This window comes from Artibeus jamaicensis, unplaced genomic scaffold (assembly GCF_021234435.1).
Source record: "Artibeus jamaicensis isolate MK-2021 breed Jamaican fruit bat unplaced genomic scaffold, CSHL_Jam_final contig_3182, whole genome shotgun sequence".
Lineage (NCBI taxonomy): Eukaryota > Metazoa > Chordata > Mammalia > Chiroptera > Phyllostomidae > Artibeus > Artibeus jamaicensis.
Genome location: NW_026521742.1, coordinates 900,502 through 927,237, shown reverse-complemented (window position 1 = coordinate 927,237; position 26,736 = coordinate 900,502). Strand labels below are relative to the sequence as shown.

At 40.4% G+C, this 26,736-nt stretch overlaps 1 protein-coding gene across 2 annotated transcripts in view; it reads right to left on the bottom strand.

The window, feature by feature from the left end:
- Positions 1–26,736, bottom strand: part of CALN1 (calneuron 1) — a 432,918-nt gene that overhangs the window by 241,230 nt on the left and 164,952 nt on the right. The gene's annotated exons all lie outside the window — the stretch shown is intronic.

The window sequence follows — 26,736 nt, the reverse complement described above, 5'->3', positions numbered from 1 at the left end:
ACAGGACAGGCTAGAATGTGGCCCCACCTCTCCCCACACAGAGTCCTGGCTGCTTCAGCCATTGTTGGGACAGGGGGAGTGAGCCAGGGTGAGCATGGCTGCCCACCCCAGGCACAATGGTCTTGCCCAGCAGCCCTCTGGTGGCTGGTCTCCATTGAGGAGGAGGCAGGTAGCACCATTCTGAATTTCCCTACGAGGGAAGGTAGAGGATACCCGCCTCCAGTATGGTACACAACAGACTTAGTCCCCGTGGACTGAGCCAGATTTTGACTGACCCAAGGCCATAGTCACTGGCCCCAGCCCTTCTGCTTCCTGGGGAGAGTAACAATATCGTCCAATGGTAAAGTCAATTTCCCTGTCTCTATTTTCCACTAGCAGACCAATGGGAGGGATGAGAGGAGTGGGAATTGAGTGTTAAAGTTTCCTCCGGTTTCTTAGCACTGCCTAAGTATTAGGGCAGACAGTAGCTGCCTTCATTTAGCAGAAGATCTTTGTGAGTCTATTATAGATGCAAGATGGATCCCAAGCTCCAATTAGGTAGAGGTGGGTGGCAAATGATTTGAATAATTAAATAAAGGGAACTGAGTTACTGAAGAGTTTTCTTGCTTTAGGAATGGATCCAGTTTCTGGGATAAAGGATGAAAGAAGCCAGACAAAATCCTCAAAATCTTATGTTCTATGGGGTCAAGAGAGAGAGTAAATGGGGTCACAAGTAAGAGAAGGAAATTTCAGATCGTAAAAATAAATAAATAAATAAAATACACAGTGTGCTGAGATGACTGGGAGGGTGAGAGGCTCTGGCTGAAGATGAAGCTTTAGGGCCGAGACCTGAATGGAAAAAGGAGGGGGCCGCATGGAAATCTAATAGGAAAGCAACCAAGGCAGGGGAGCAGCCAATGAGAAGACACTGAGGGTGAGCTGGTATGGAAGGAACAGCGAGGATAGATGTGAACTGGAGCCCAGTGAGTGGGGCCAGGGCAGCTGCATTCAGGCCTCTCTAGCTATCAGCGCTTGGGCAAGTAACTTCCTCATCCGTGTCTCAGTTTCCTTGTCTGTAAAAGGAGAATAATAACATTGACCGTGTAGGTTGTAAGGACTCAATGATATAAGACATGTAAAGTACATGTACCGGGCACAGTGTAGATACTCAGTAAACATCAGCCTTGACGATGACAATGATGATGATGACCACTGTCCTGGGCCCACACTGTGAGGCCGGCGCTCCGAACAACAGAACCATTAGGCACTATCTGTGGAACAGACCCCACTGTTGCCCTGGACCCACACTGCCTTCTGGTCCTTGGCATCCTCCTATTTGGGTTCTCGCAAGCCCATCACTGCCTGTAAGATTTCGCAAGACCCCGTATTCGTTTGGTAGGCCTGCTGAAACAAAACCACAGGCTGGGTGGCATAAACAATGTGAATTTACTGTCTCAGAGCCCTGGAGGCTAGGAGCCTGAGGTTGGGGTGTCAACAGGGCCAGTTCTCTCTGAAGCCCGTAAGGGGCAGTCTATCCTTTGCCGCACCCCTGGCCTGGCGGTATGCTGGCCATCTTTGGTGTTGCTTGGCCTGCAGATCTCTGCTCTTATCTTCACTTGGTGTTCTCCCGGAGTGTGTGAGATTTTCCCTTTGTCCAAATTCCCTGTTTTCATAAGGATGTGTTGGCTTAGGGCCAACCTGGATGACCTCATTTTAAGTTGAACCTCTATATAGACCTTATAAGGTCTATAAGTCCCAATAAGTTCACACTCTGAGGTACCCGAGATACTGCGGAGTCAGCAAACCAACAAATCTTTATTGGGAGGGCACAAAGCAACCCACAACAAACTCACACCTCCCACCGGGATTCTGCCATCAGCCTTGTTTCACATGTGCAGGTCACCTGTCCAGTGCCATCCCCATTCACACTTCCTCTTCTCAGACACGTGTTTCAGACCATCCAGAGAACATTTCAAGTACACCTGAAGGACCAGCCATATACCTGGACCCGTGTTCCTGTCTAGCAGATACATGTTCTTTCCAAACCCAAAGCTGTGATGGGAATTCACTCATCTCTCTGCCTCCCCTAGGGGGAGCCCAGGGCTCCCAGTGAGAAAACCGGGGTGTTCTGCTCATGCCAGATGGCTATGGCTTCACGGCAGCCGCTGTCACCCATTTGCCACCCATTTCTGTAGGTATCTGGTTTTCTATGGGGGCCCAAATGAGCATAGTCTTCATGAAGCTGAACCTTGCATGGGCCATAAGTGGGAGCGATAAATGAGAGACATGACCAATAAATGGGAGACAGCCTTCCAGAGACAATTCCATCCACCAAACACCCCATCAACATCCAGTGGCTAATGACAGGGTTTGAGACAACTGATTCACTCTGAGGAAAGCTTCAGGAATCACAGTTGGCAGCAGTTCAGCAAGGTGGCTTCAGTCCCAGGAGCCACCTTGAAAAATCCATGGTGGGACTCAGAAGTGGGACTCTGAGGTGCTACCAGGAGTTCCTTGGGAAAATCCTGGTCCACCAGCCAAGAGAAAGGGACCAGGACAGGACTCGAGTCTTTTCTAGTTTTTCTTAGGGCTCTGAAACTGATGGAGGCTTTCCCCAAGCTATGGACAAGTCTCCCTGGGCTATACAGAAGCTGATTCCAGTGTCCCCAAGCTGGGGAAGGTTATCTGAGGCCACCCATGGGCGAGAAGCATAGAAAAAAAAAACAAGCAACTCCAAATAAGGCATTGTTTGTCCCCAAATTGTCCTTGTCCACTTGGACAAATAAACCCAAATATATAGCTGTTTTCTCAGTGCCTGAAGCTATGTCCCTGAGTATCATTCAAGACACTCACCAAACTTTCCTTATGAATCAGTCTCAAATGGTGAATGTTAAGGCTGATACTTAATGCTTATAGATTTCAATTCTGTTCCAAGAAATATATTTAAGAGTCTGCCTTTAACGGCTCTGAGCTGCAGAGGTACCACCTGCCGGTGTGACATTACTGCAGGGCCGCCACACCTAAGTGTGTGCTCCTTACTTTCCAACAGGAGAGGCCCTGTCTACACTCTCCCCTTTGGGAACTCTGGAGTGGCTGTGGGGTCGGGGGCAAGATCTTGGTCAGGAATTGTCTGCCTGCTGCCAGTGTGCAATTTCCACAAAGTTGCCAGACGAGAGGCTCTCTTAGAGTGGGGGGCGGGGGCCTCTGCGGTCCCTAAACCCTATGGCACATCAACTCAGCAGCCCTTGCTGTTTTGGAGCACTCTGTCCAGAGTCAGTTTGGGGGCTAGTTTTGGGTAACCCAGGCTTTGGTGTCTAGCAGCCACTTTCACAGTGTCCGGCTCTCCTGAGATGAGGCTTTTATGTTTCCCAGGTTGCCTACACCACTAACAATTCACAGCAGTGTGCTCGACCAGAAGCACTTTTTCATGAATGAAACACAGGATGGAGGTTGCTAGGACCGGTTCCCATGATGAGCTGCCCCTGGAATGGTGTTGGAAGCATCCTTTGAACAGTCCAGCATCACGCTAGTACAGAGAAGGCTGGGATAGGAAGATATATAATAGTTTTAACTCCTAGAAAGATTAAATCTCCGCTAAGGACCAGACAAACCACTTTCTTTACTAAGGAGGGCAGCGGCAGAAGAAAAATAAAAAAGAAAAGGAAACCTGAAAGGCATACTACCAGATTGCTATTACCTGTGCATCATGAGTGAAGGCTTCGCCGAACAGAACTTCACCCAAGAACCCCACACCCTAACCCCCAATGCCCTCAGCAGACATTTCCAATGAAGGACTACACTTGCCACCTGTGAAGGACTGCCCAAACAAGCTCAATGACACACCCTCAAATACCTGCCATTCGTCCGTGAAGCCCTGAAGGACAGAAGCACGAGGCACACTTACATGGGGATCGGTTTGAGGACACTGTTGTTTTGACTTCCAAACCACACGCCACTCTTACTTGCAAAGAGAACTGAACTTCTAGGATATAAATGGTGTGAGGAACATTTGGCTCTTCTGCATGGATATAACTGCAGAGGGCCTGTATTACTAACGGAATTGTCCCCCCTAAATTCATAAGTTGAAGCTCTAACTTCCAAATGTGACTGTATCTGGAGACAGGGCTTCAGAGGAGGTAATCGGGGTTAAATGAGGTCATAGGGTGGGGCCCCGATCTAATAGAACTGCAGTTCTTATGAAAGGAGGAAGAGACACAGAGCTTTTTTCTCTCTGTGCACGCAGCCTCAGATCATAGGACATGTGAGGACACAGCTAAACGGCGGTCATCTGCAAGTCAGGAAGACAGCCCTCCTTAGAAGCCTGCCCTGCTGGCACCTTGAATTTGGGCTGTGAGCCTCCAGAACTGTAAAAAAATAATTTTTTGTTCTTAAGCCACCCAGTCCATGGTCCTTTTTCATGGCAGCTCAAGCTGGCAATTACAGCCTCACCTCGGGTTCAAAAAATAAATACTCCCATTTGACCAGGGACCAACTAGGGCCAGCTGCCACCCCAGGATAGGGGCAATATATTAATTCTCCATTGCAACAAACTACCAAAAACTTAGTGACTTAAAGCAACAGGAATTTATTCTCTCACAGTTCTGGATGTCAGAGGTTTGAAATGAGTCCTATAGGGCTATATCAAGGAGGTGGTAGAACTGGCTCCTTTCGGAGGCTTCGGGAGACAATCTTGCCTTCTCCAGCTTCCAGAAACTGGGCATGCCCCTTCCTCCACTTTTAAAGCTGGCTGTGAAGCATCTCCTCTGGTCTCTGAGCAAATGCTTCCCTCTTGTAAGGTACTTGTGGATACATTGACCCCACCCAGATAATCCAGGATAATTGATCTGTGAGGTCACTTTTGCCATATAAGGTAACATATTCAGTTTCCAGGGTTGAGTCATGAATATTTTGGTAGTTATTATTCATTCTACCACAGGCAATGTTTAATCTACAAGCAGGTTGTGGGATTGTCCAAGAGGCCAAAACCCAGGGGAGTAGGGGCCTGTAGGCCGTTAGGGCCCAGCTATGGGTCCCTGTGTTCGTGTGTAAGGCAAGGCATGGGTTTACCAGGCAAAGGGCAATCATCTTCCAGGGAAACCAGGAGCCAGCAGACTACAGACAAAACAATGTGGATCAGACTGGACCAGCAGCTCAGAGGACCTCCGTGCCCAGGGTGCCAGAAGGACCCACCGTATATCATCAGGCCAGGCTGCAGGAGGCACTCTTTCAGCAGCATTGTGGGCACTCAGGTGGGTGCCACCAGGACCTAGGCCACAAAGCTCCACTAATGCCCCACCTATCAGTCTGGAGGCACCAACTCTATAACTGGAAGCCAGCAGAGAACCAGCTGTAAGACCAGGCCCACCAGTTTCCTCACACCACAGAGGTGACCTGGAATAGGGTTTGGTGCAGCTCACACCAGGTATCTCAGCACATCGGGACATGCCCACCACCATAGACACAGGTCCCCTACCTGGGCAGTGTTCTCCCTGTGTCACAACAATTTCACCCTGAGGGACTGACCTCCCCTAATGAAAGTCCTCTGCAGGGCAGAGGGGGCAGAGGCCCAGAAGTCACCAATTCCTACTAAAGTGCTTGCAGATGATAGAGTTAAACATCACAGCCCCATCTGATGTCCAGGGCCTCAGAGCCTCAAAGGCATGGATTTAAATCACAAAGCATTTAATGAGCCCCTAAGCCTGCGTGAGGGGCTGTGCAGGCCTTGAGGGGACACCAGGACTACTGAGACATGGCCCCTGCCCACGGAGGGGTGATCACCATGGATCAGATGGATATTCACGGAATGCTGTGGGAGGTATAAACTAACGTCCTCATTTGTTAACCAACACTGGCGGAATGAACAAACAAACGAACTCAGCCCCCCATCCCAGTGGGAGACCTCAACTGGCGATTTGGGAACAAGTGGTCATAGCTAATTCATTTGTTCATTTACACATTGGGCATATATTGGTCAAACGCATTGCATGCCAAGTACTGCACTCAACAAAGATATGCAAAGATGAATCAGGCACAGCTCTTGTCTTCGAGCTCCTGATCCAGGAAGATAAACAAGAACATAAAAACATCAATGCCGGGTAATGAAAATAGCAATATGTATAAAAATGTAGTAGATACACAGGAAAGAAAGTAATTGGCTTTGGGAGTGTCTACATTTTTAATTATTCAATCAACTGGCCAATCAACAAATACATGTGAAGCATGAATCACATACCAGGCCCTCTGCTGGGTTCTGGGCATACAGTGGTGACCAGACTGAGAAATCCCAGGCCACACTGAGGTTAGGGTCCAGTCTATGAAATACCCAGAATCGGTACATCCATGGACATAGAAAGATTAGTAGTTGCCTGGGTTTGAGGGAATTGAGGGGAGAGGAGGAATAGCTGCTAATGGCTATGGGTGCTGGGGTGGGAAAGGGGAGTCGTTAAATAGACTGTGAGGGTGGTTGCACAACTCTAAATAGGCAAATGTATGGCATGTCAACCAATAAATCTCAATAAGGTTGATTTTAAGGAAAAACATCATAATTATAGAGAAACACAATTATCAAATCACTTACAAAAGCTTGTGATGACCTCTAAATGGAGAAGTCCAGGGTGCTATGGGTGGTACCTGGGGACTTCTAACAATGCCGAGTGAGAGAAAGGTCTGGAGATTTCCCAGAAGAGGTGGCATTTAAACTGAAATTTGCTTCGAGAGAAGGACTTAGTCAGGCAAAGTGAGAAGCTAAAACAGTTCTAGGCGGACAGAGGAGAGGAAACACATGGTATATTTGAAAAACTGAAGAAAATTCTGGAAAGCTGAAGAGCAGAGGAGTGAGGAAAGGTAAAAATGTAGCCACGGGTCATTTCAGAAAAGGACTTACAAACAACTTCCAGAAGACGTGACTTTTACCCAGAGATAATGGGGAACAATTTCAATGGGGTTTTTTAAAAGGTTTTATTAATTTATTTATTTTTAGAGAGAGGGGAAAGGAGGGAGAGAGAGAGAGAGGGAGAGAAACGTTGTCTCTCACACGTGCCCTGACCTAGGACTGAACCTGCAACCTGGGCATGTGCCCTGACCAGGATGACACCCACCAACTGAGCCACACCAGCCAGGGCCCATTTAAAGGTTTTAAAAGGAGATGGACAGAATCAGGTTCACTCATTCATTCATTCAGTTGGCCAAGAAATGTCCAATGAGTACCACTGATGTGTGGGGCCCTATTGTAGGGTACAAAGTTGTGGACAGAATAAATAAGGTCTCTTCCCTCATGTAGTTTGCATAATTATGAAAGATATTGACCATAAACAAGTAGGCAAATAAACTAACCGTACAAGTACACATTTGTTAAGACTCCACTGGTAGCTGGAGCATGCGGAAAATGGATTGAAGAAGAGGAAGACTAGAACCAGGGAGATAGTAGGAGGCCCTGGCCACAGTCCAGGTCAGACATGAGTGTGCACGTGGCAGACTTTATTGAAAGCCTCCCCAAAATAACAGTCCCTCCCTCCACACCCCCATTTCATCCTTCTTCCTGGCCAGCAGAACCTGCCACCCACTGTTCCACCTGAACATGCCAGAAACTCACTTTTCCAGTCTTCTTTAGCTAAAACATGGACAAGTGACCCAATCATGACCACTGGGACCTGAGAATAAGGCTGTAGAGGATGTCTTAGGAAGGTTTTCCTTGCTCATAAAAAAAGTGACACTCGGCAGGGAATGTCTCTTCCCTTTGCCTGATGAAGTTGTGTCTTCAAGTGATGCCAAGAACCGCCACGGTCATCTTGCAGCCCCAAGCAGGTAGCATCACTGACACATTGAGGGTAGTGGAATGGAAAGTATGAAAGCACCTGTGTCTTCATGACATTTGTAACTCACTAAATTAGACTTGGAAGTGTCCTCTTACTTCTTACCATGTGAAATTTAAAGAGAAATAAACAACACCTCTTTGAGCTTTAGCTGCTTTGGGAGTATTCTATTTATCTCAACCAAAACCAGCTTCAGTGGGTTAACATGCAATGCTAGGATGCTGGCAGTGGAAGTTTAAAGATATAGGTAGGTGCAAAAAGTATTTAAGAGGAAGAAATGACAGGGCTTAAGGATTGTCAGTGTAGAAACAAATGTCTCTGAATTTTGTGACTTCAATAGCTTGACAGGTCAACTGCAATTCGCTGTGTTAGGGAACGCTGAAGAGGAGCAGATGTGGACAAATTCAAGGTTTCTTTGAGATGTCCAAGTGAAGGCTGGAAGAGAATGGACAAAAAACGTGGAATGGTCTGGCCAACAGACCCAAACAAACCCAACTGGCATTTCCTCATCTCATCAATCTGCTACACAGTGACAACAGAACACAGAACATGGCTCTTCTATTGAGCAAGGGATGAGACTACCATCAAATTATCAGCTCCCCTCAAGTTCTCATGACTGACACAGAGAAGAGGGGGGCACCAGTCGGGGTCACCAGCATTAAAGAGAACTTTATTTTTACACAACTCTATAGTGTCAAGGGCTTAGTAATTGCCCATTATGGACATTTTGAATTCATTCCAACATGATAAATAATAGAGTAAATCCATGGACCCAAAGCACTGTTATAATAAGGGATACATCTCACTTCCCTGTAGCCCGAGACCCCGAGGACTGGGAGGGGAATGATGCTGACACCAAGTCCCTGAGTAGAGAAAGGACGCAGCATCTTCACTAGGCAGCACAGATGCTAGGCTGATGCCACACCTTCTCCCACACCTTCCTTCCTTATCCCTTCACCACAGAGCCACAGGTAGTCACTTTCCCAGCATCTACGCTATGATGGGGTAACCATGAAATCCAGTGGTGGTCAATGAAACTTAAGCAGGTGCTTGAAAGAGGCTTCTGAGATGGCATTTGCTTTTCTGACAGAAAGGACAGGCAAATGGCTACTTTCCATTTCTCTTCTCCCTCTCTCTACAGAGCCAGGTCATTATGCCTGGAGCTTCAACAGCTCATCTTGTGACCATGAGGGGACAAGCAAAAACAGTGAAATGATGACATATGGCAGTGGTGGAGAAGTACAGAGAGAGACCTGTGTGGTGTCATGAATCAGTAGAACCCAACTTAGTAACCTCTGCCTCCAGATTTCCCACATAAGAAAAAAATTCATCCTACTTGTTTAAGATACTGGTTTTGGTTATTTGTAGCTAAATGTGTCTTCAATTACCTGGAATTTAGTGCTTGAAACGCTAGCTGCAGGTAACAAATCCTAAAATGCGAAACTGGCAAAATAAAGAGGCGCACTGCTAGGCAGAGAAGACTTAACTATCCTGGGCTCAAAATTTCCTGAACCTTATAATGTGGTGAACACAAATCTAGGTGTTGAAACTATGTCAGTTAATACAAGTTCAAGTCCTAGATTTGTGTGTGTGCATATGTATATATGCAATATATAATACATAATAAATGGTATATATAACTATGTATACTACATAGTTATAGTTATATTATATAAAATATGCTATATTATATATGATATGTAATATATGTTATATGTAGTGCTACACAGAATAGTGTTATAGCATATTAAATTATTATATACATTATAGATAGTATAGACATTATTCTATCTGTGTTATAGTATATGTATTATACATAAAATAATATATAGCATATATCATAGCACTATAGTACTATATATGGTATGATATATAGCAGTATTAATGCTATACTATAGATAATATACTATATAGTATATAGTATAAGCTATAATGCTATATTTATATATTTTATCCTATTATAACATAGTATTATAAAATATATGTTATATATTATATATGTATATCAGTCAATACAGACTCAGCTCCTAGATTTGTATCCACCAAGTTACAAGAATTGTATATTGTATATAGTATATATATATATATACTTATAGTTGTATGTGTTAGGAAAATGATAGGAAAAAATTCCAAATGATGTTGCTATGTGTAGTTCTTTCTAGAAGTTTTCATCAAAGTTTTATAAGGAAATGACAAACTTATATTAGAGGAAGCTCTTCTCAATACAGGAAGAGAATAAAGTTCAGCTTTTCTACTAAAAACTTTCTTTGCCTTCAGCTTGGAATCACAGTGAACTTTGAGTCACATAACTCATTGCCTTGAATTTTACAAACCAACTTCTGTGCCTTAAGCTAAATATATAAAAATAGTGACAAGGAATACTGGTTCCAGTGATGACAAAGTATCTTTTACCAAACTACCCTCCAATGGATAACAATACTAAGTTCAAAAAATACATAGAAAAGAAATATTTGAAGGCACAGGCTCATGGCCAATGCAGACAGAAACTGAAGGAGATTAGACTCAGGGAACAGAAAGAAGTCCCAAGAAGAGCTCTATGTTTATATAGCTTTTCTTCTGAGGACACTCCTGAGTCTGTGTGAGTCATGAAGTAGGTATAACTTAAGGACAACCCACAGTCTAAATGGCTTCAGGTGCCAGACACAAAGTTTGAGGCTGCCAGAAAAGTTGAAAATAGAAGGAGAATATCCCAGAAAAAAAAAGAAGCTACAGATAGTAAATCCCCTCAAATCCATGGCTTACCTCTGAACCACTCAGACACAAGCAAGGAAGACTCTACTAAGGAGCCCAACAGAACAAAATTGCCGGAGGGCTGAGAGAGCTGAGAGAGATTTCAGCTACACCCCCCCAAGAGGGAGGAGACCATGTAGAATTCAAGTACTGTATAATGGAAAATATTAGTAAAAATATTGGAATTCCCGCTGAAACCCTAGAATGGCTATTCCTTGAGGTAAAGACTAAATCCTAGTACTACAGGATTCATCATAGGACCAAGGACAAAACTGAAACAGAAATGCCATAAAAGAGCATAAAAACAAAACTCTATAGCCATGGCTGGTGTAGCTCAGTTGATTGAGTGTGGACCTACAAACCAGAGGATTGCAGTTCAATTCCCAGTCAGGGCACATGCCTGGGTTGTTAGGCCAGTTCCCAGGAGGGGATGCATGAGAGGCAACAGTACAATGATATTCTTCTCCATCTCTCCTTCCCTTCCCCTCTAAAGATAAAAAAAGAAGAAACCCGTAAGTTTTTTTCACTATAAGTTCAAAGTGATTAGCCAATAATTTAACTGCCTGCTAGAATAAAAACATTATTCAAGGAAAAGAAAATAAGCTTGTATAAGGCCTTATTCAAAATGTACAGCATACCAAAAAATTTTACTAGAGATGGCAAAGAAACAAAAATGATGCACCATAGTGAAAACAAAGAGTAGTCAACAGAAATAAACCCTAAGATGACCTGGATGTTGTAAGTGGCAGGTAAGGACTTTAAAACAGTAATTATAAATAAGTTCGAAGACTCAAAGGAAAGTATGTCCTAATGAATGTGTAGATGATGAATTTCAGCAGATAAACAAAAAATATTTAAATGAACCATAGAAAAATTCTAGAGCTGATCAGTACGATATCAGTAATAAAAAAATTCACTGAGTAAATTTAACAGAGGGTTGGACATGACAAAAAATAAAATCACTGAACTGAAGAGAGATCAACAGAAATTATCTAATCTGAAGGAGAAAAATTAAAAGATATAGAACAATACCAACAGAGAATCAATGATTGAGATATGGAAATATTCAACATACATATAATCAAAATCCAAATGGGAAAGAAAGAAAGAGAACAGAAAAGAATAACTGTTTAAATATATACTGAATGAAAATTTCTCAAGTTTCTTAAAAATATATCAATCTCCAGATCCAAGAGCAAAACACCTCAACCAGGATGAATGAAAAAGAAAAATAACAAAAAAAGGATGTATGAAAGGGAGGGATGGAAAGAAAAGAAGGAAGGAAGGAAGGAAGGAAGGAAGGAAGGAAGGAAGGAAGGAAGGAAGGGAGGAAAATTGAAAAGAAAAAGAGCTAAAGAAAGAAGAAAATCTAAACATACCAAAGCCAGAGAAAAGGACATATTACATTATGACATACAGAGGAACAAAGATTAAAAATTACCATTAATACTTGAAAAATGGAGGCCATAAGAATAAGATATAAAATTATTAAAGTTATAAAAGAAAGAAAAAAATGAATTCTCAACCCAGAATTTTATATCCTATGAAGCCATCTTCAGAATTAAGGCAAAATAAAGACATTTCTAGACAAAATAAAGCTAGATGAATTTGTTGCCTGAAGCCCTGAAGAAACATGGCACCAGATGGCAACTAGATCTGCAGGAAAGAATAGAGTACTGGAAATGGTAAATGTTTGGGTAAATAAGAAAAATTGCCTTTCTCAATTTAAAAAAACCCTACTATTTAATAAAAAACATAAATTTGAAAATTGAGGAGTTTGAACATCTCCAGATGCAAAGTGCACTACAACATAAGCAAACAGGACAGGAAGAACATAAACATACATACACATAGAGAGGTCCTCAAATGATGTCATTTAATTTAATGTCATGTCATTGTAACGTTGATCAGAGAAAAAATGATTCTTGGCTGGAGCCACTGTCTGGGTGGAGTTTGCAAGTTCTCCCTCCACCATGCCCACATTCATTTTCTCTGGCCACTCTGGTCTCCTCCCATATGCCAAAGGCATGCATGTTAGGTTCACTGCCATGCCTAAATCATCCCCGTATGAGTGTGTGTACACACATATGAGCACTCTGTAATGGAATGATGTCCTGTCCAGGGTTGGTTACGACCTCGTACCCTGAGCTGCCTGGACAGGTTCTAGCTACCCATGACCATGACCTGGAATAACTGAATTAAAATATAATTATTTTACTTATTTTTATCATTGTTTCCCAAATGTATAGATAGCTTCTATTTCTTTCCATCTTTAATATTAGAAGTATTTTGGGTCTTAATTTAGAAGCTTGGTAATGTTTTTATGACCAGAAATCTGCTATTGGAACTTCATTCTGTTTCATACCAATTAGCCCATAATAATGGGTTTGATTATACATCATTTCACTCAACATCACAGTTTCTGAGAACCTACTGATAACATTAAGTGAGAACTTATTGTATAAGTAATATACTATATATGTATATATAATATAGTGTTGCAAATTCCCCTAGTAATTTTATGTAAAATGGAATCATATTAAATCCAAGTAAACTATGATAAAGGATGTATATTATAATCCATAGAGCAACCACACAAACATACACAAATCAAAGCAGCATAGCTTAATATATAACCAAATAATTAAAATTAAATACCAAAAAAAATCAATTGACCAAAAGGAAGGTCAGAAAGGAGAAACAGAGGGAAAAAGAGTACATATGACTCAAACAAAAGGCAAATAAAAAAAGGTAGAAATAAAATCAATTATACAATAATTACATTTTATGTAAGTGAACTGAACATTCCAATTAAAAAGGCAGAGATTTTCTGATTAAAATGTCAAGACTTGATCATATGACACTGAGATATGTACTGTATTTTATTTTATTTTACTTTACTTTATTTTATTTTATTTTTAATCCTCACCCAAGAGTATGTTGACTGATTTTAGAGAGGAAGGGAGACAGAGAGAGAAATATCAGTGTGAGAGAGAAACATTGATAGGTTGCTTCCCATACATGCCCCAACCCAGGATCGAACCCACAACTTTTTTTGGTATACAGATGACATTCCAACCAATTGAGCCACCTGGCCAGGGCACAAGATATGTACTTTAAAACATACATGTAAAAGAAAGAAGAAAGCTGCTATTGCTAAAGTAATGTCAGAAAAAAATTATTTTAAGGCAAGCAGTATTAATAGAGATAGCAGAGACATTTCAAAATGCTAAAAAGAATCAATTCAGTGCCCTGACAGATGTTGCTCAGTTGGTTGGGCATCTGAAAGCAAAAGGTCACTAGTTTAATTCCTGTTCAGGGCACATGACTGGGTTGTGGATTTGGCCCCTGATTGGGGTACATATGAGATGCAACCTATGGATGTTTCTCTCTCACATCAATGTTTCTCTCCCTCTCTTTTTCTTTCCTTTCCCCTCTCTCTAAAAATAAATAAATAAGTTCATCAAGAAGTCACAACAATCCTAAGATAAATGCCTGTGGATCTAATAACAGAGTTCCAAAATACATGCAGCTAGAATGAAGAGAATAAAAGGAATAGAAAATCCCACAACCACTGTTGGAGATTTAAACATCCCTCTTTCAGAAATTGACAGGAAAGGAAGAGGGAAGAAAGGAAGAAAAGGGAAGGGAAGGTAGAGACAAATGAAGAAAGAGACCGTACACCATGGCATGTGAAAGAAAAACACCTCAACATCATTGTCATCAGGGTAATTAAATTCACAATGGAATATTAGTATACTAGATTGCTTAAAATTAAAAAGACAGACAACAGCAAATGCTAACAATGATATGGAACAACTGGATTTCTCATAATAGTTGGCAAAGCAGTAAAATAGTACAACTTGGGAGAAGGGACCAACAGTTGCTTATAAAACTGACTGTATACTTGCACCCACAAGCCAAACTAACCGATGATGGCAGGAAGTTCCACACCCACAGGGACATCTCTGGGCCACAGTGGCAGAAGAGTTGTCTTGGGCCACACATTAAATAAATTGCAAAACATAATCACAAAAAGATCTCATAATGTTTTAAGTACATTTATGATTTTGTGTTGTGCCCCATTCACAGCCGTCCTGGGCTGCATGGGGCCCACAGGCTGCAGTTTGGACTCTTCTGCTACACAGTGCTCACCTATGAGAGGTGAGGACTGAACAAGAAGTGGGACTGATGGAGCTTTGGGGAGTAATGGAAATGTCTTACTATAAGAGATGGCAAACTGTGGTCTGTTGGTCACATCCAACCTACCTCCTGTTTTTGGAAATAAAATTTTATTGCCAGGCAAACACGCTCACTTGTTTGTTTACATAATGAGTATAGCTGCTTTCACACTACAAAGGCAGCATTTTAGTAGGTACAATAGAGATCATGGCCCACAAATCCTAAAATATTTACTATTTGGTCATTTAGAGAAAAAAAGTATAGTGATCCCTGTTCCAATATGTAACATATTGCATGGCATAACATAGTTACATTGGTGAGTATGTTTCCACGGAGTTAAGGGTTAAATTATGTGCCCCTTAAAAGATACAATGAAGTCTCAACTCCCACTACCTCAGAATGTGACCTTATTTGGAAATAGAGTTGCGATATATATATAAATAGTTGAATGAGGTTACCCTAGAGTAGAATGCATCCCTAAAATCTCTGGTGTCATTGTAAGAAGGCAGAGACAGACCGGGAGAAGGTCATGGATGCAGAGAGAGAAGTGTGCAGATACAGGCCAATGAATTCTAAAGATTGTTGGGAATCACTAGAAGCTAGGAAAAGACAAGGAAGAACCTGACACTGGTTTCAAAGGGAGTGTGGCCCTGCTGACACCTTGATTTCAGACTTGTGTATCCAGAACTGAAAAGCTAAATTTCTGTTGTTGAAGCCACCTGGTCTGTGGCACTTCATTGCAGCAAGTAGCCCTGGGAAACTGTAACTCCTGGTTACGTGGGTACACACATTTTCAAGGTTACAGGGGCATACACATTTACTAAGCTCACCAAATTGTACACTGAAGATGTGCATATTTCACTGTTTCTAAATTGGTAGTAAAAAAAAAGCTTTAAAAAAGTATAAACAAGGAAGGAGAGGCCTTCCAAGATACGAGATTGAAGATCCTGTAGCTAAAAAAAAAAAAAAATAGATTCACAATGGTTTCAACCCACCCAAACCAAATGTTCCAAATTTCTTCAAGGCAACTGTCCAGAAACTTAGTTCTAACCCAAAAAGTCATAGAAACTGATAGGAATAATCAGATATTTTTAATGACATCTAAGAAAGATCTTTAGCTGTAGTATTCACCTTAAAATTGCCTGAAAATAAATAGAACTCCAGCAATGAGGGTTGCCTCGTTACAGAAGGTTGGGTGCCTACTACATAAAAGGTGGGTAAGAAGGAAGGGCGTGCATCAAACCAGGCAGCTGCTGTCAAGGTCTATGACAGACCTTTTAGTTGGCTGACCTAGCAGCCATTTCTAATCTTCTTCTCCTTTATCATCCTGTTCTCCAAAGGCTGAAAAGCTAAATTTTCACTTTTCTAGCCTCACTTTCAGTTAGGGTTGCCCATGTCTCACAGCTCTGACCAGAAAATGCATTAGGAGAAAGCTTCTGTTCTGAAACAAAGAGAGTCTCCGGAGGTAAAGGTATTTTACCCTTGTCTTTTCCTTGATGCCTCAGATGCTTGTGTGATGTACAGACCTAGACGGCTGTCTTGAGACCATGAAGCACCAAACAGGGAGACAAAAAGCTAATGGCTATTTGAGATAGAGCAGAAAGCTGGGAAAAGCCTGCAAACCTAAGGACATAAATGTGTTGCTGCATCTGCTATAACCCGTCCACTTTTTTAGTAAGTAAACATTATCTTTCTGATTTAAGCCATTGTTCATCAAGATTTCTGTTACTTGCTGTCAAAGACATTCCTAACTGTTAAACCAACAATGTTATCCCTCCTCCTACCTAAGAGTTCTAGCAAGCAAGAAAGAAAAATGAGCAACAGAGAAGGCAACAAATGAACCAAAGTATTACAACTATTCTTCAAGAGCTATGCATAGATCTAAATCTACTTATTGGCCACCTCTACCATGAAAATATTAAAGTAAAAGTATAATAGTTAATAATAAAAGAAGGAAGAGGAAAATAAGAATTGTTAACATTTATTGGTGGCTTACTAATGTCTAAGCCATTTATATGCATTGCATTATCTATTCAGATAACTCTTATACCATGATGATGTCAAGAAACAGTGCCAGTAGGCATGTTAGAGCCAACCAAGTCTCTGGGGAAACTACCAAAACTGTGTAACAGAGAAAAGAGTACCAGGCTGAGAGTCAGTAGTTGAGCATCCTAGTTCTGACAGTATATTCACCTGCTCACTGAATTTGGGAAATCACTTAATGTCATCTCTGGGATAGTTTTTCTTCCTCAGAAGGCAAATGTTGAAGAAAATTATACGAAGGTTCCATTTGAGATCTAGCATTCTAATTTCCAACCCATTCATTCTGACTCAAGTAATTTCACTAGATTTGTAAGAATTTGTAAAATGTTTAGGGAACACCACAGTCATGTCACAGGGCTATAGCAACTGATTATCTCAAGCTCCAAACACTTGGCACAAATAATAAGTGCAGGATAGAGAAGACAGGATCCTGTCAATAAAGATAACAACTTCTTAAGCACTCTAAACATGTTAATACAGCAGCCATGAACTTAAGAAAGAAATGATTGTCCGGGTTCAGATGTGGGTTTGTTGCGACAGCTAGACATTTATGTTAATGGCCAAAAACCACTTTTATTTGATGTGAGGACACAGTGTTGGGGTTTTTTTTAGACATCAAAATTATTTCTCCCCTGAAGTCAATGTTAACATTAGTTGACATTTTCTCAATACACACGTTTATTTTTCACATTAACAAAAGACAGAAAACAAGAAGTGACTTGAACCATGAATTGGGAAGATAACCTGAGATGAAATAGTCACATAGACAATCCACAAAGTTGATAATCTTCAGCCTGAAGGTACAAAAGTTGATTATTTATGAGGTAGACTGTGAATAAATTGAAAAATAAAGTTGTAGAAAATTACATGGATATGTATTTATGTTTAGCATCAGAAGTGAAAATTACATTTGGGGGTGAATCTACAGCTCAAGGCTATAAAATATAGGTCTTTTAAAATGCACCAAACAGAATTCCAAGGATTACAAAAATGTTTTATTTATAATGCTTGCATGAATCTAGATATTGTGTCCATCTATCTCTTCTCATACGTTTTCAAACTAGAAAAGTAAAAGGGATAGTGCTCTGACTCATATCTTTCTTTGTTTTAAACTTTCCAATACAATTCACCATCATACCCCTTCACTTGCCAGTTTCATAGCGGTATGTTTTGTTGATAAGTTCCTCAAGGATGCAGACAGTGACACCTGTATCTTTATCACCTCTCCTCTACATTTCTACATACTTGATATAGTGGAAGAGAAATACATAATTATAATTATTGAATGAAGGACCAAAACATTTATTACATTGCATTTCCTTCCTATAAAAAGGACTTAAAGGAAAAAGGAGAAAATGTTCCAAATAAATGAAATTTTTCATTTCCACTCTACGGGTCCAACTTGACCCCTGTCTACACCCTCACTCTCCCTCTAACTTATTTTTTGTGGCCATTTAGTCCACTCTCTTGTTGTTTCATGACCTTAATGACTCTGAAGGGAGTTAAGGAAGCATCCCATACTCTTTCAGCAATCATCACAGTCTTCCATCATGAGGAGGTCCACGCTGAGCCAACTAGATGAGCAGCAGCTGCAGACACTTGCAAAACAACTTAAAAAGGATTTAAAAGGTTTATGGCCATTTTTAAGGAACTCAGTCACCAACTCAGGAATGTCAGGCTGGATGTGAGATCCAATGGCATCATCCCCATCATTACCCAAAGAGCAGAAAACATCAGGTACAAGGAAGAGCCCCAGAGTGTAGGTGCCAAAGTGAGGTCCCCAAGTAATTCTCAGCTGAATTTGGGTCAGCTGTCATTGCCATGTCTTTACCAAGGATTGAGAACAACTAAGGAATCCAGATACACACAGCTTCCTGGTTCTATTCAGAGAAAGAGAAGAGCTGTTTATTATATTTTATCAGGGATTTGGATGAAGTGAATAATTGAGCTAAGAATAAATATGTAGCTCAGACCTGTGAGAACCTTTAGGTATAATGATGGACACTGAATAGAAACCCCACATAGTCAAGGGTAGGTTTGGCCAGGTTGAAACTTGTCAGCCCAAACCCCAGAAGACAAGCTTGCTTCTCAACAAATCCAACTTCACAGTCATAAATGCGACCTGTAGAACTCCATACAATAGGAAGTCTCCTAAGATACATTTCTAAAATGTATGGTGACTCACCTACAGATGATTTGTAATAAGTGGGTGGACAAATAAACAGCTAAATTAATGAACAAAAACCTGTATTATTTAGCCTAGTGTGTTCTTAGTACAAATCTGTTTGACCTGCAAAATAAATACCCACACAAACAGGCTTAGTAAGTTGTTGTAGACTGCTCTGCCTGGTTCTAGGAATTGTATCTCTACCCCTTCTGGCTAAGGGTGAGGGATGACCTTTGGAATGCCAGCTGCAGGAGACAAAGCCTGTCTCTGGTAGCAAACCCTGCCTCAGTTTCTCTCCCTGCCCCCAGAGCTTGGTAGGAAGTCAATGATGGGTAAGACCCCTCACAGCGGGGGACAACCTAAGCCAGACTAGATCACTTGGGAGGCCTTCATGGAAGGACTCAGGGGATTGCAAGAAAGAGCAATGGACTCTCATACCCCGGGCTTTGACAAAGCCTAAGTCCCCATGTTCTCTGGGAGAAGCATTTCCTGGCTCTAATCCCTTTAAGCCTGAATACCTGTTGGGGAGAGGTGCAGCTCCTTGCCTTGCTAGAGTATGTCCTGGGGGAAAATATGGCATCACAAAGACTTCTGATAAACCTGTGAAATCTGCTCTGCTAAGAGTGCTTTCATTCATATGTTAAGGGTTCCAGAAGGAAACCCTAAAATTCTTTTCCTGACAGACTCTGACTCAAACTAAGCCCCTCAGGTTTCTTTAAAATGTTATCTACTGTTTGATCCTTGCTGCCCTGTATTCTTGTGTATTAGAATCCAATAAAAGCCCCTGGAGGAGGGAGCTCAACACCTTTTTCCCCTGAGAAACTGACCACGGCTCACAGCCTTTTCCCTCTGGGAAAATGGCCACTTCTCCTCCTGAAGCAGATCACATCATGTCTCAGTCATGATTACTCTCATCCATGGTGGCTGGGGGGACTTGCGAGGAAAGTTGCCCCTATAGTAAGTCAAGGAGAAAAGGAGAGGAGAGAAAAGACTGCTTGAGGACCTACTGTTTATGAGGCAGGTACTTCATTTTAGTTTCACTTGGATCATTCTCATTTCACACCTCATTACACTTATTTTACAAATGAGTAAACTAAGGTTCAGAGAGTTTAAAAACTGAGGTAGTAATAAGGGTTACCATTTATACACACACAGACCCTCTCACACACATACATTATCTGTGATTCTTACAGTCTTACCAGGAATGTATCACTATTCTATTTGAAAGACAAAGAAATTGAGGTCCAGAGAGACCAAGAGGACACAGAGGTATATGAAGTAGCACAGCCAGAACCAGAATGAGAGCAGGAAACACCCCAGCAGTGTCCCTGGCTGCTGGTCCTACTACTATCTCTAACACAGTCACAAAAAAGGCAACCCGCAGGGGAGCAAACCCCCAGAAGCTGGACTGGCGTGACTGGGCAGAGGGCAGGGAACCTGTGGAAAGGCTGAGTTCTTCATAGCCACCATTCCAAGGCTGCTGCTAATTCCTTCACTTTCTAAGACTTGCCTGGGAAAAAATAGGTCAGGCATCCTTGCTTACTTACAAAGGATGCCACACCAATATGTGAGGTATCCACCAGGAAAGCACTTTGCTACCCTTTCAGTCCCATCAAGCCATTTCTCTCTTCTGCCTAGCAACCACTAAAGGTCAATACTCAATGGCTGAACGTGTCCACCAGCCGGACACACACAGCCCTGGCACTTTGTGTTCAAGCATGAGCTAGAGCAAAAGCAGACAAATCAACTGCATGGAAAGAAAACTACAGTAAAAATAAATGACAACTCTAATGAACAAAGATACAAAACTCTTTAACACAATGTTAGCAAATTAAACCAATGATGCACAGGAAATGTATAAAAAGGATAATACATCATAACTAAGTAGGATTTATCCCAGGTGTGTAAGGCTGGTTTAACATTCAAATACAAAGATAAATGATCATTTCAACAGAATAAAATAGAAGACCGCTATCTCATTTCAAAAGATGTGGTAAAGCACTTGACAAAGCCTAAAAATCATTCATGATAAAACCTAAAAGCAAACTAGGAATAGTGGATCATTTCCTCAGTATGATAAAACCTACAGCTAATACCGTACTTGATAGTGAAAGACTTAAGACTTTTCCCCCTAAAATTGGAAACAAAGTGAAGATTTTCATTCTTACCACTTCTATTCATGTTTGGATTATAGGTGTTTGCTGTTGCAATAAAAAGGAAACGAGAGAGAGAGAGAGAGAAAGGTTCGAAAAGAAAAATGTCCCTTTTTTGTAAATGATATGACTGTTTATGTAGAAAATTACAAGGTATCTACAAAACAACTTATAGAACTAACAACTGAATTTAACAAGGTTCACATTTTTAAAAATTAGTGGTATTTATATATAAGAGCAGGAAAAAATGGAAGTAAAATTATAAATACAAATTGCATTTACAGTAGTGCTAAAAAAAAAGTAGGTATGAATAAATCTAGCCCTGGCTGGTGTAGCTCAGTGAATTGAGCACGGGCCTGCGAACCAGACAATCACGGTTCGATTCCCAGTCAGGGCACATGCCTGGGTTGCAGACCAGTTCCCTGCAGGCCAATTCCCAGCAGGGGACGCATGAAAGGCAACCATACATTGATGTTTCTCTCCCTCTCTCCTTCCCTTCCCCTCTAAAGATAAATAAATAAAAAAAATCTTTAAAAAAAAAGAATAAATCTAACCAAAAGATATACAAGACCTGTAAATTGAAAGCTATAATTTAAGATTATATAAGTCTTAAAGAAAATGTAGATAGAGGTATACCATCTTTATGGATCAGAATATTCCATAATATTACTTCTCCCCAGATTGATCTCTACATGCAGTGCAATTCCTATCAAAGTTCCATCAGGCTTCATATGGAAACTGATCATTTGGATTCCCAAATGAATATGAAAATGCTAAAAAATATAGAAAAATCCAAAGCAATTTTTCAAAAAGAAAGAATGTAGAGGACTTACCCTAGCTGAGTTCAAGACTGATTTTAAAGCCATGGTAATGAAAAATAGACTTATATGTCACTGGTACAGAATAGTCAAGTAATACACCTATGTATGTATATGTGATCAACTGATATTTTACAAACATGCTAAGTGGTAATTTAGTGTCAGAAGAAAGGTTTGCAATTTTATTTGCTTGTTTGTTTCCTAATAAATAGTGCTGGAACATCTGGATATCTCCATTGAACAAAACGAAACATTAACCATTACTTCATATCGTAAATGAAAATGAGCTCAAAATTGACCATAGATAGACTTAAATGTAAAAACTAGAAACTATAGAACACTTGAAAAAATAGGAGAAATCTTTGTGATCTCAGGACACACAAAGATTCATTACAGCACAAAAAGCATGAATCGTATAAGAAAATAATGATACAATTGACTCTGTGAAATATAAAAACATTTGATTTTTGAAGGCCATCGTTAAGAAAATGAGAAGGCAAGCCATAAACTGAAAAAAATATTTACAACATGTATATCAGACAAAGGAATTTCTATCTAGAATATATAAAGAACTCACACCCCCCTGGCTGGGTGGATCAGTTGGTTGGAGCGTCAGCCCGTACACCAAAAGTTTCTGGGTTCCATCCTCAGTCAGGGCTTGTATAGGAGTCAAGTAATCAATGTTCTCTTTCCCTTTCTCTCGCTCTCTTCCCCCACCCTTTCCTCTCTCTTTCTAAAATAAATAAACATGCCCTTGGTGAGGATTTAAAAAAAACTTATAACTAAATAATAAGAAAACAAACCTAATAAAAAATTTGAACAGGTACAAATAGTCACACATGAAAAGATGCATGTCTTAATAATTAGGGAAATGGAAATAAAAAACAACAATCATATACCACTACAGCCCCAGTGGAATACCTAAAATTAAAGACTGCAGATATCATTGTTGGTAAGAATGTGGAACAATGGAAATCTCATACGCCAGTGATGGAACGTAAAATGGTACAACCACTTTGGAACACAGTTTGGCAATTTCTTAAAAAGTTAAATCCATCTGCCATACTACAACCCACCTGGCTTAGTCTGTTTGGGATGCTGTAATAAAATATGATAGACCCAGAAGATTATAAACAATAGAAAACTATTTCTCACAGTTTCAAAAGTTCAAGATCAAAGTACAAACAGATTTAGTGACTGGTGAGGGTTCATATTCCTGGTTCACAAATAGTTATCTTCTATGTCCTCACATAGCAGAAGGGGCAAGAGAGGGCCCTATCTCATTTGTAAGAACACTAACCACATTCATGAGGGCTCCTGCCTCATGACCTAACCACTTCCCAAAGGCTTTATATCCAAATATCACAACATTGGGGATTATGAATTTTGAGGACATACAAACCTTGTATCATCACCTATTCCATTTTTAGGTGTTTACCCAAGAGAAATGGAAATACATATCTACAGAAATTCTTTTACAAGCATGATTTATTTATAGAATCAAAAAATGGCACAAAAAGGTCCATCAGCAGGTGAATAAATAAATAAATTGTGGAGTATCCATCTAATAGAGTACTACTCAACAACAAAAAGCAATAAATTGTTCATTCATAACAACATGGATGAGTCTCAAGATAATTATGTTAAGAGAAAGAAGCCCGACACATGAGTATATACTGTATGATTCCATTTATATAAAATCCTAGAAAATGAAAACCAGTCTGTAGTAATAGGATGCAGATCAGTTCAGGGAGTAGGAAAGAGAGAGCACAGAGGGAGGGATGGATTGTATAAGCCTCAAGTAGTATAAGGAAGTTTTAGGGTGTAATTGAAACATTTGATGCCTTGACTATGGTGGTAGTTTCATAGGTGTATGCTTTGTCAAAACTCATCAAACTGCACACTTTAAATATGTGTGATTGCTTATGTAAACTATATCTCAATACAGTTTATTAAAAATATATTTTTTTTATTTCAGAGAGAGGGGGAGAGAGGGAGAAAGAGAGAGAAGCATTGAAGTGAGAACCATTGATCTGATGCCTCTCGTACATGCGCAGACTGACGACAAACCCACAACCCAGACATGTGCTGTGACCAGGAATTGAACAGGTGACCCTTCGCTTTGCAGGATAATGTCCAACTGAGCCACACCAGCCAGGGCTTGATGTACTTTTTTAAAAAAATAAATAATAAGGGTGAGGGAGCAAGAAAACATTTCATCTGAAAAACAAATGAAAATTCTTGGGCAACATAATCACTGCCACCAGATGTCTAGAGAGCCCTTCGAATGCCAGAGTCTGGTTCTGCACAGTCTCTCACTGCAAGAACCAGGATAAATTGGTGGAATCTGAAGACAGCAAACTTCAGACTTGAATAAAAAAATAACTTCCTAACCAAGAAAAATAATCCAATGATTAAAAGGGTGGCCATGCTTTAGAGGGAGTTTTCAGGTACTGGAGGTATTTGTGGAGCAGCAGGGCAGACCAGGACTTTGCAAAACAGTGTTGGAAAAGTAGAGATGACCCAGAGGGTCTCTTCCAACCTGAAGATTCTAGAATTCTGCAGGACTAGAAGTTCCTTGTTGTTTGTTGTTGGCATAGAAAATCCCAAAGTTACATCATCTGCATTACCAGATGATTTCCCCCAAAGAGAATTAAAAGGATGGAATTCAGGAGGACTATTCTGCCCTCTCTATTTGGCATCTGATCCATTTCTTTCTTTTGGTCCAGGAACACTTTCACTGAAGATAAATGATTTTTGTTTTTGCTTCTTCCCAAAAGCTCATACTGTCATGAATAATTTTTCTGAAGTTTGCATAAACAGTGGTGGCTGAATGGAAGTACCTATTATAATTTGTGGTGGCTTAGTCTCAAAGTCAGCCTCATGTCATGTCTAACTCATTACTTTGCCTCCTGCTGAAACGGTGTGTTGGAGACATGTGTGGGTGTAATCCTTAGGCATTATGATAAAACTATAAGAACTCCACTCATTCATTCATTCATTAATTCATTCATTCAGTCAGTCATTGAACATGGGAGCACTCTGATATATTGTACCAGGATGCTCTCCTTGCATTGACTGTGTAGGTTCTTCTCATTGTTATTTCAAGTGATTCACCCAACTTAGGGAGGAGGAGGCTCACAGGAGGAGACCTATTAGATAGATGAGTAAACCTCCCAGGCTGCCCCATGACTTTCACACAGGCCCAGACAGAGCCTCCATGTTAGACTGAAAAACACCTCAGGGTTTCTGTCGTTAATTCCCAACTACGCTTGAGAGGTTTGGGGTTCATATCCTCTAAGTCAAACTTTATACTAAAATGGGACATTTTTTTGGAAATTTTACTTTATTGTAGGAAGAAGTGTCATTCCCGAGGACTGTCAGACACCCAGGTGGCCAAGCTCTAGCGCTCTCCTTTGTGGGCAGATCAGTAATCATTAATTAACACCTTCACCAGGTGCTAGCTAAGCAAGGGCAAAAAAAGGAATTCACTCCAACCCAATCACCTATTTTGCAGCCACTGCTCTTACTCACAGAGGGAAGTCACTTGTTCAATAACGTGATTTGAGGATTTTTTATTTCATTGATCTCATTGGCCCCAACTTGAAAGGCGAATAGGGAGAACTGTTTGCATTTAGCTTTTCCAAATGACATTCTGAAAGTCAAGTGGGAAATTCCATAAGCTATTCCAAGGAGAATAAGGTCTAACATGTACTGGGCAAAGAAATGTGAACCCTGAAAGACACACAACTGGGGTCAGACCCAGGAGGAAGGACCCCTTTCCAGCAAATCCAGGCCAGGCCCCAGTCCGCAGTGACAATTGGGTCAGCTCTATATTAAAGAGCTTCTGATTCAGTAAAAGCAATGGGAAGAAGTATGACCGCTGTAAAAGGCTGTACTTAATCTCTGTGTATGACATCAAACTGAGTGATGTCCAACATACAATCACTGTGATTAATAATTTTAAAATGGGTTCTTGGACATTCTCATTTTATTTTTTCTAAGGTTCATATTTGTTAGCATATCATACATGTCTATTTCAATTAGGGACCGCAAAATTCATTTTGACAAATTTAGAGTTCATCGAAATATAAATAGCAAACTTCAAAATGTTTTTATCTTGTATTTTCTATCAAATTTTTTATATTTGACAAAATCTGAAGTCCAATTTGGCATTGTGATTGACTTCAAAACAATATATAGTTTTCCTTGCAAAAAAAAAAAAGGAGATGCTATGTGAAAACTGGTGATCTTTTAAGACTAAAGTTAACAAAAGTAAAGTTGTTACATTTTCTCAAATGCAAGTAAGTCCTTAGTTGAACTCAGACCTTAATTGGACTACTAGGGTAAAATGTTGATATTAATTAAAAATTCTTTAAACTAAATTCTTCATGACTTGCGAGGGCACTCAATAAAAATGGGTAGCAGTAAAAAATATTCTATTTATATGTCTAATCAGGACAGCTCTGAAGACTAAATACATTTTGTGAGTAATTAATATCATTTGCATGAAGACTAGTTCATTTTTAAAGTACATATAATTTTCTTGAATGTCCATACCTGACTCAAGACTAATGGCTGGCCCCGCTGACCACATCTGCCACTGAAAACCAAGCAGGGTAAGACAAGTACCAGTAACACTCTGATGCAGACCCCAGTCTTCTTCAAAAGTTTTCTCTAACAGAGAGAGTGTCCTGTTTCATTTTACCTTTGTGGGTAACTTAAACTTATCACCATGGAAATTAAAACCAAAGTAGAAAATAAATATCATATTTATATATGTGTGTGCAAATATATATGTATAGTTATATATGCATATGAAGTTTTTAATA